This window comes from Chrysochloris asiatica, unplaced genomic scaffold, assembly GCF_000296735.1.
Source record: "Chrysochloris asiatica unplaced genomic scaffold, ChrAsi1.0 scaffold00032, whole genome shotgun sequence".
Lineage (NCBI taxonomy): Eukaryota > Metazoa > Chordata > Mammalia > Afrosoricida > Chrysochloridae > Chrysochloris > Chrysochloris asiatica.
This window is the reverse complement of record NW_006408550.1, coordinates 23,424,649-23,433,485: the sequence shown is the minus strand read 5'-3', so window position 1 is coordinate 23,433,485 and position 8,837 is coordinate 23,424,649. Positions and strand designations below refer to the sequence as shown.

General features: G+C 37.0%; 1 pseudogene; it reads right to left on the bottom strand.

The window, feature by feature from the left end:
• Positions 1-6,429, bottom strand: part of LOC102828615 — a 33,427-nt pseudogene extending 26,998 nt beyond the window's left edge.
• Between the last annotated feature and the right edge of the window lie 2,408 nt (positions 6,430-8,837).

Here is an 8,837-nt window from a genome sequence, read left to right as displayed (position 1 = left end):
CCTCATCTTTCTCCCACGGAACAGCTGGTAGTTTCGAACTGCTGACCTTGCGGTTCACAGCCCGATTCGTAACCACTACGCTACCAGAGCTCCTTACAGGATGTTAATGAACCTTCCTCCAATCCTAATGCAGCATTTTTATTCATAGTTCAATTTCTTGGATTATTTTGTCAGCATACAGATTGAATAAGTATGATAAAAGTATACATCCCTTACACACACCTTGCCTTTGAATTTAGCAACTCAGTATCCCCTTGTTCTCTCTCTGAACTGTCTATGAAAAGTTTCCTCAGGAGCACAGTTAAGTATTCTGGAATTCCTATTCTCCATAATATTATCCATAGTTTGATATAATTCTCACAGTCAAAGGCCTTTGCATAATCAATAATAATTAAGCATTTTTAAAGTTTTTATTATGAATTGAGTGGTAGTTTACATGGGAGAACATCAGCTTTACATTCATCCTATCTTGTACTTTTTTGTCACTGAAATGATTACAATCCCCTCCCTGCATCATCATTCAACAGCATTTGCTCCCATTCCCTCTGTTTTTCTTTTTTTAGGATGTGCACTGAAACACTCAGGAATATATAACAATTCAAACAACCAAAGGGTATCCCCCAGCGGCCAGCACACAGCTCCTCTCCCTCCTTGAGTCTAGAGTTTCCAGCTGCTCCATCTCTCCATGTCACCATCTCTGTCTCCATCTCTGGCATTACTGCTACTCTGGATAGGGTCCCACACTCTGCTCTTCTCCCTTGATGGTCCCATGATCCTCCAAGATCAACCACTCCTCTCCTTTTGTTACAAAACACCTACCTTTACATCTGCGACCCTCACAATCAGTACTGACAGCAATTATTCACTATTGAACCACAAAAGTCTTATCCCCATCTCATTTAACCAGCCCCATACAGACAGGTTGGAAACCACTTAGTGGAGAGTCTACCTTCCCCCACATCCTCTCAAACTAGCCTCTCTCTTGAAAGCTTGTAAGCCAGTCACTTTGTGCCTTTGTAGCCCCCATTTTGGGTATCCAATGTCTAAGTTGCCCATCCCCCGTCAACCATGTGTACCAAGGCGGTGGAAGTGATACTCGCTGTAAAGATTTGTTCCCTCTTTTGAGCTACTACATTCATAAGTATAGGTCAAGTTAATCAAATTATAGCAGTTACTCTTTTTTTCATCTCTTCTTTCTTCTTCTAGTCAAGTTCTGATCATCCAGCCATTGAAGCCACTTCAAATGGGTACTGTCTGTAGGTGTGGGTATTCTTATGTATCTCCCCTCGCTTTGTATCAGCTGGATGCTTCATTCTAGTCCTCTGTGGCCATGCCCCTTGTCCCTGGGTCCAGGAGTCCACAGGTCTCACCATACTGCTGGAGAATCAGGTCTCAATAGCACTGGAAAATTTTTGATCACTGTACAGTAAAGTGTCTTCATCTATTACATGGGGAAATACTATCAGAGAACTACTTTAAGGTTATGAATGAGCCAATGTAAGGAAAGTGCTTAGAACAGTTCCTGGCATAGAGTAAGCACTCAATAAGTGTTCTACATTATTTACCCAATAAAAGCTCTTAAAAAAGCTTGAGTGTTACAGAAAACAGAAGCTCAGAATGGCCTGGTTGGGTTGGGGTTGTTAGATGTAGATTGCACATGGACTGGATTGAGAAAAGAAAGAATGAATATTGGAAAAAGTGAAATTTACAAACCTAGTTCATTCCTTTGAGTAATTTCATGATGAAGAGAGCAGAGAATAGGGAATTAACTGTGTTCATTCATCAAATAATATGTTTGCAAGGAAATATTTATAAAACATCATATTGTTCACTTAAATATTCACTGTATTTTGAACCTATATCAATGTGACACCCACATGTAATGAAACCAGTACAGAATGCATGGCCTGTGTACATCCTTTCTTTAGCCCAAATGCTTCCTATATAGTCCCCATTCCTCTCCTAACCTTCAAAATATTCACAAGCTTACGAATATAATTGTTCCCCATTTTCTATTGTGAAGTAACCCTTGTGGTAGCTCTCTGTTTCTTATTAGCTTTTGGCCCCAGTTGATGCTCTTGGTTTAATATTCAGAGGGTGACGGGGGCAGGGGTGGTAGAATGTGACACTTACTAGGAGTAGGGCTCTCAGTGAGAGAAATTTGATCTTAAACAAACCACTGAATTATTGTTGAGTGTGTAGCCTTTGAACCCTGTGAATGAGGGACCCGTGGTCTTTAATGATTTATAAGGAACAAATTATATTAAAACCATGAGAAGACTAAGAATGATTTATGATTCTACCATAGTTCACAAAATGGGATTCTCCCCAAATCCATTGTTTTTGCACTGCACATAAGGTTTTTTTATTTTTTTATTTTTCATGTGTTTGAATCCAAAATTGAATGCCAAATGACACTATGTCATTAACACTTAAACCAAGATATTAATAGCAGTAGCTTCCAAGCTTGCATAGTGACTATTCAGTCAGATCATACAAAACTTTCAGGATTCCTTGAGGACTTTTCATTTTAAGCAGTTTTCATCCTGCCTCTTAGCACTGCTTTCTCACCACCTCCTCGCATCCTCGCCACACACACATCACTGTTGTTGTTAAATGCCCTCAGTCAATTCAGACTCATGGAGAACCTATTTAAGGTTTCCAAGAAGTAACTGGTGGGTTTGAACTGCTGACCTTGCAATTAGCAGTCCAGTACTTAATCTGCAGTGCCACACCAGGACATCATACTTTCTCTCAGAATGGTATCTTCAGATTTTATCATTTTGTAAGATTAAAACATAGCTGTGTAGTCAAGATTGAGGTATAAGAAGAGATAGAGATGTGCCAATGCAGTAGATTTCAGTGAAAGTGCAGCAGTCTGTGTCTGCCTGTTATTCAACACAACATACTAGCACCTTGAGAAAATTCCATTACTTCATTACATTAGCTGAAGGCATTGCAATCCTGAGAAGAGCTGAGACCTGTTAATACATTCAGTGGTACAGCACTGACATTCAAAAAAGGTACAAGTGTTTATCTTTCCATATTCTTAACTTGGCAACAGTGTCTGACATGCCGTAAATTGATCACTTCTTTTCTATCATTTTCAACTCTAATGTTAATTGTTCCTCTTCTTTCCTACCCATCCAACCAACCCCCCACTGTTGATTCTACCCTTCATTAGAGCCGCTTGATCCTGATACATTAAGGCAAAATCTTATTTTTAAACTGCTAAAAATAAAAATCACCTATATCTGAGATCACCCAAAGTTCCAAATAATTTTCTTTTCTTTTTTTTTTTAAGTTTTTATATGAATTGAGTGATAGTTTACATGGGAGAATATTGGTTTTACATCATTATTTCATTGCAATGATTACAATCTCCTCCATGCATCATCATTCAATAGTATTTGCTTCCATTCCCTCTGCTTGTTTATTTTTTGTTTTTGTTTTTGTTTTTTGGTGGGGGGATGGACACAAAACACTTAGGAATATATAATAATTTAAACAACCAAAGGGCACATTCTGCAAGCCTGCCTCCTGGCCGACAGCACATAGTCTTTCTCTTTCCATGAGTTTAGAGTCCCCAGCTGCTCTCTTAAATAATTTTCAATGAATAAGAAGCTGTATTCCTCCCAACTACTTGAAACAGAATAATTAATGGATGAAATCCAGTTTTTAGGTGAGTAAAATTTAAAAGTGAATTAAAAGTGTTACATCTTAGACCCTTCTTGGCAATGAAAGAGCAGTCAATGACAGCCATCCTGACATCAAAGTCAGAACCATGTACCAACTCATTGGGATTGACCTTGGAATGTCTTATAAGGGTTTATTTATTCATTGTAACTAATATATTTTACTCTGGAACTCAGAATACAGTAAAAGTTCATCATAATAAAGTTTGTGATTAGCAATACATATGATGAGTTCATAGAAATGCTAAAAACAAAATATTACATAATAAAAGCATGCAGAGTGGTATAAATATGATGATACAGCATTGTTATCCTTATATATATTGGTACTGTCCCACACCAAGTGTTGTAAAATAGTTTCAGTCTATTTTCTATATATTCTCCTGAGAAATTTAAATATTAACAATAACTTTAACTGTTTCATAAATCTGAGCATGAACAATGTCAATTGTTGTTGTCTTTAAGTGCCTTCAAGTCTGTTCCGACTCATAGCGACCCTGTATAGGGTTTCTGAGGTTTGACTGGTGTTAGCTTGAACTACTGACCTTGCAGTTCAAACCGACCTTGCAGTCCAGTGCATTATGCATAGTGTCACACGAGGGTTCCAAAATTTCAATAGTGATGTCAAAAAAGTAAATCACACTAACTGCAAATGGTAATGAAAACAAATATGAATTATGTTGAGAATTGCATATAGAAAAATTAAAATTGCTTATTATTTTTTGTGGTTGTTGTTAGGTGCCATTGATTCAGTTCAGATTCAGAGCAAACCTATACACAACAGAAATAAACACTGTCCAGTTCTACACCATCCTTGCAATTGCTATGTATAAGACCATTCTTGCTGCCACTGGGCTAATCCATCTTGTTGGAGGACTTCCTTTTTTTCAATGACCTTCCACTTTAGCAAGCATAAGGTCCTTTTTCAGACACTAATATTTCTTGATAATATGTCTGAAGTACAAGAGATGAAGTCTGGCCATCCTGGATTCTAAAGAGCATTCTGGCTATACTTCTTCCAAAATAGATTTGTCTGTTCTTCTGGAAGTGCATGGTATTTTCAATATTCTTCTACAGCACCATTATGCATCAACTCTTCTACAGTCTTCCTTATTAATTTTACAACTTCCACATGCATATGAGGTAATTGAAAATACCATGGGTTGGGTCAGATGAGCCTGTCCTCAGACAAACATCACTACGAGTCAGAAACAACTCTATGGCACTTAACAACAACAACAACAACAACAAATTCCTCAATATTTCAAGTCAAGGCTTGAATTTTTCTTCTTTCAGCTGGAGAAATGCTGAGTGTGTTCTTCCCTTTTGGTTTTCTAATGCCATGTCTTTGTCCATTCATTTTATAATACTAGACTTTGTTTTCTCAATCTTCCATTTGGAATTTTCTGTTCTGCTCTTTTATTTTCTCAGTTATTCCATTCACTTTAGGATCTCTAATCTGGAGAAGAAGTTTCAGAGTCTTTTCTAACATCCATTTTGATCTTTTCTATCTCTCCTATCTTTTTAACGATCTTTTGCCTTTCATGGATGATATTCTTGATGTCATCACATAGGTTTTCTGGTCTTCTGTCATTAGTTTCCAAAGCATCAAATATTTTCTTGAGAAGATCTCTAAATTATGGTCAGATATGTTCAAGGTCCTACTTTGGCTCCTGTAGATTTGTTTTTCTTCAGTTTCAACCTGATCTTGCATATTAGCAATTGATCTGTTTCATAGTTTGCCCCTGGCCTTATTTTGTGGGTTTTCCACCGTCTCTTTCCACAGATGGAATCAATTTGATTCCTCTGAATTCCATCTGGTGAGTTCCATATTTGTAGTCAACTTCTATGTTTTTTAAAAAGGTACTTGCTGTGAACAAGTCATTGATCTCATAAAATTCTATCATGTGATCTCCAGAATTCTGTCTATTCCCAAGGTCACATTTTCCAACTACTCATCCTTACTCTTTGTTTACAAACTTCATAGTCCAATCACCAGTAATTATCAATACATCTTGATTGCATGTTTGATCAATTTCAGACTGAAGAAGATATAGAATTCTTAAATCTCCTTCTCACTGGCTTTATTGGTTTGTGTGTTATTATTGAACTATTGAATAATAGTGTTATTAACTGCTCTTCCTTGTTGGCATTCATACAGGCATGGTTGTACTTCATGATAGATCTTGAAATGTTCTTTTTAATGATAAATGCTATGCAGTTCCTCTTCAATTTGTCATTGCTGACATAGTAAACCATAAGATTTTAAGATTCAAAATGGTCAACACTCGTCCATTTCTACTCATTGGTATTGTAACTATTAATTGCCGTAGAGTCAGTTCCAACTCACAGCAACACTTTATAGAATTTCCAAAACTTTTTAAGTTTTAGCAGGAACAGAAAGTCTCACTTTTCTCCTGAAGAGTGGCTGGTGGGCTCAAACTGCTGACCTTGTGGTTTGAAACCCAATGCTTATCCTATGGAGCTATCATGCTCCCTTCAGCTCACTAATACCTAGGATATTGATCTTTATACATTGTATTTCATTTATGACAACTTCCAATTTCCCAAGATCCATACATCGTACATTCCAAATTCTGATTTTTACTGAATATCTGCAGCTTATTTTCATTTGTGGTCCTGCCCCATAAACATAGGAAGGTCCCGATAGCTTTACTGCATTCACGTCATCATGCTCAACTCTGCTTTGAGGAGGCAGCTTTGTCCCAGCCATACTTTGAGTGCCTTACAAGCTGCAGGCCTCATCTTCTAGCACTATATCTGACAGTATTCTTGTGCTATTTATGTTTTCATCTTCCAGCACTAGATTCTGACAGCATTCAAATGCCTTTCATAAGGTTTTCAGAGGCTAAACATTCAGAAGTAGTTCACCTTTCTTTCCTCCATGTCTCTTAGTCTTGACGCTCCACTGAAACCTGTCCAACATAGATGACCCTGCTGGTATAATATTGGTGGCATAGCTTCTAGACTAACAGAAACACATAAGCCATCAAGGTATGACAAAATGAAAGATGAGTTTAGTAGGGTTTTTTTGAAATGTCAATGACTCCATTTATGTGGGAACTTCATCCTCAATGGGCCTGCTGCTTGTGGGATACTAATATTTTGGGGTGAAATCCTGTGAGCTGAGGGATCAAATCTCTCTCACTCATGAAAAACACAATATAACATAGAGTGAATCATCTTGTGTGTCGGGGGAGTGTCTGTCTAAAACATCCCCAATGTTCTTCACAAGGGCAAACTGCCCTTCTCTACCAAAAGCTGGTGTGGTGCTATGGGTTAATGTGCAAGACTGAAAAGTTGGTTTGAACCATAAGGTTGGTGGTACAAGCTAACCAGCTGCTCCTTGGAAACCCTATACAGGGTAGCTATTGGTGGAAACAGACTTGATGGCATTTAAGAATAAGAAGCTTTTATTTAAGATTTCCATTTAATAGAATTAGATGGAAATGTTATATAATCCACTTAAAATGTATAGCCACACATATTGATAGCAGACTTTAGATGTATGGTTATACTGAAACACAAAATCAAAACATACTATAATAAAACACAATGTGATTGATAAATCAGATATTCTCTGTAATTATATACTTTCTTAAATTATATCAACAAAAAAGTTTGCCACCATTTCCTGTGAGAATTGTATTTCAGTGCTAATAAAAAGAGGTTTACTCTGAAGAAACAAACAAAACAAAAAACATTCTGAGTCTCCCTGCACAACAAGCATTTCTTTCTAAAAGCAATTCTACCAGACAACCTGAACTTGTTTTGCCTACTGTTGTATAGTGTCGCTGTTGTTGACTGTTGTTAAGCTGCCTTTTGGGACATTTTCTGAAATATCCTATGTGAAAATTCTTACATCTTAAAATAAGATTTGTGCAAGTTTCTCCTTGAGTTGTAACTTACTACCTACTGATGAGATTTTCTCATGTGTCAGGGGTACCAGAAGTGACTTACCCAAACACAGAAGATAAAAAAATAATAATAATAAAAATCACTGAAGCAAGCAGGTCTAGCTATCTAAATTAGAAGAATATGGATTTTTATGTTTCTCACATTAGGGGAATGTATGCTGTTGTAGTTGTTGTTAAGTGCCATCGAGGCAGTTCTGATGCATAGCGGCCTTGTACAGAGTTTCCAGGGAATGACTGGTGAGCTTGAACCACTGTGGTTCAAACTGACATTGCAGGCCAGCACACCAACCCACAGCACCACACCAGGACTGAAGAGGAATATATAGTTAACTCTGAAATGAAGTTCGGCTTGAGTGTTAAGGATTCTACATGGGGACTATACTGGTTACATGGACAATAGATTAAGGATTACGAGTCTGGCTGCTAACTTTGAAACTACCAGCTGTTCCATGGGAGAAAGATGAGGCTTTCTGATCCTGTAAATATTTGCAGCCTCAGAAGCCCTGTATATGGTCAATATGAGTAGGAACTGACTCCACAGCCCACCACCATAGAAAATAGTTTATACATGTTCTCTTGTTTTATACATGGAAATTATATACCTCTTTTTCACTTAGTTTGACATTTATCATAACTTCTAAATTTTGACTTTGGAAGAATTACATTTTGGAGACTGAATTCTCCTAGATGACATTTCTATAGTCATTACCATTTTGTAGCAGATGTAGAAGTCTACCTTTAGTTTGAAATATATATATGAGAATTATAGTGAATATTATGTGCTATATGCTGTTTATGATTGAATATAAGTCATAAAATAAATAATGTATAATTTATTATTCAGTATTACCAAAAGTTAGCACATTCCAGATGTCCATCTATAGAACAATGCAACTCGGCAATCAAAAGGCACAAACTAGTGATAATACAACAGCGTGAATAAATGTCAAAAGTATTATACTAGGAGGAAGAAGCCTTACACAAAATATTGCATGCTGTATGGAAACATTCATGTGAAGTTCAAAACCAGGCTAAATGACTCTCTATTACTAAAAATTACAAGAGTGATGGCCTGCGTGGCTAGAGAGTTGAGATAGGGATTGGCTGGTAATGGATGTAAAAGAACTTCTGAAACGATGGTAGTATTCTATATCTTCATGAAAGCTTGGACTAGACAGGTGTATGCATTTATGAAAACATAGAG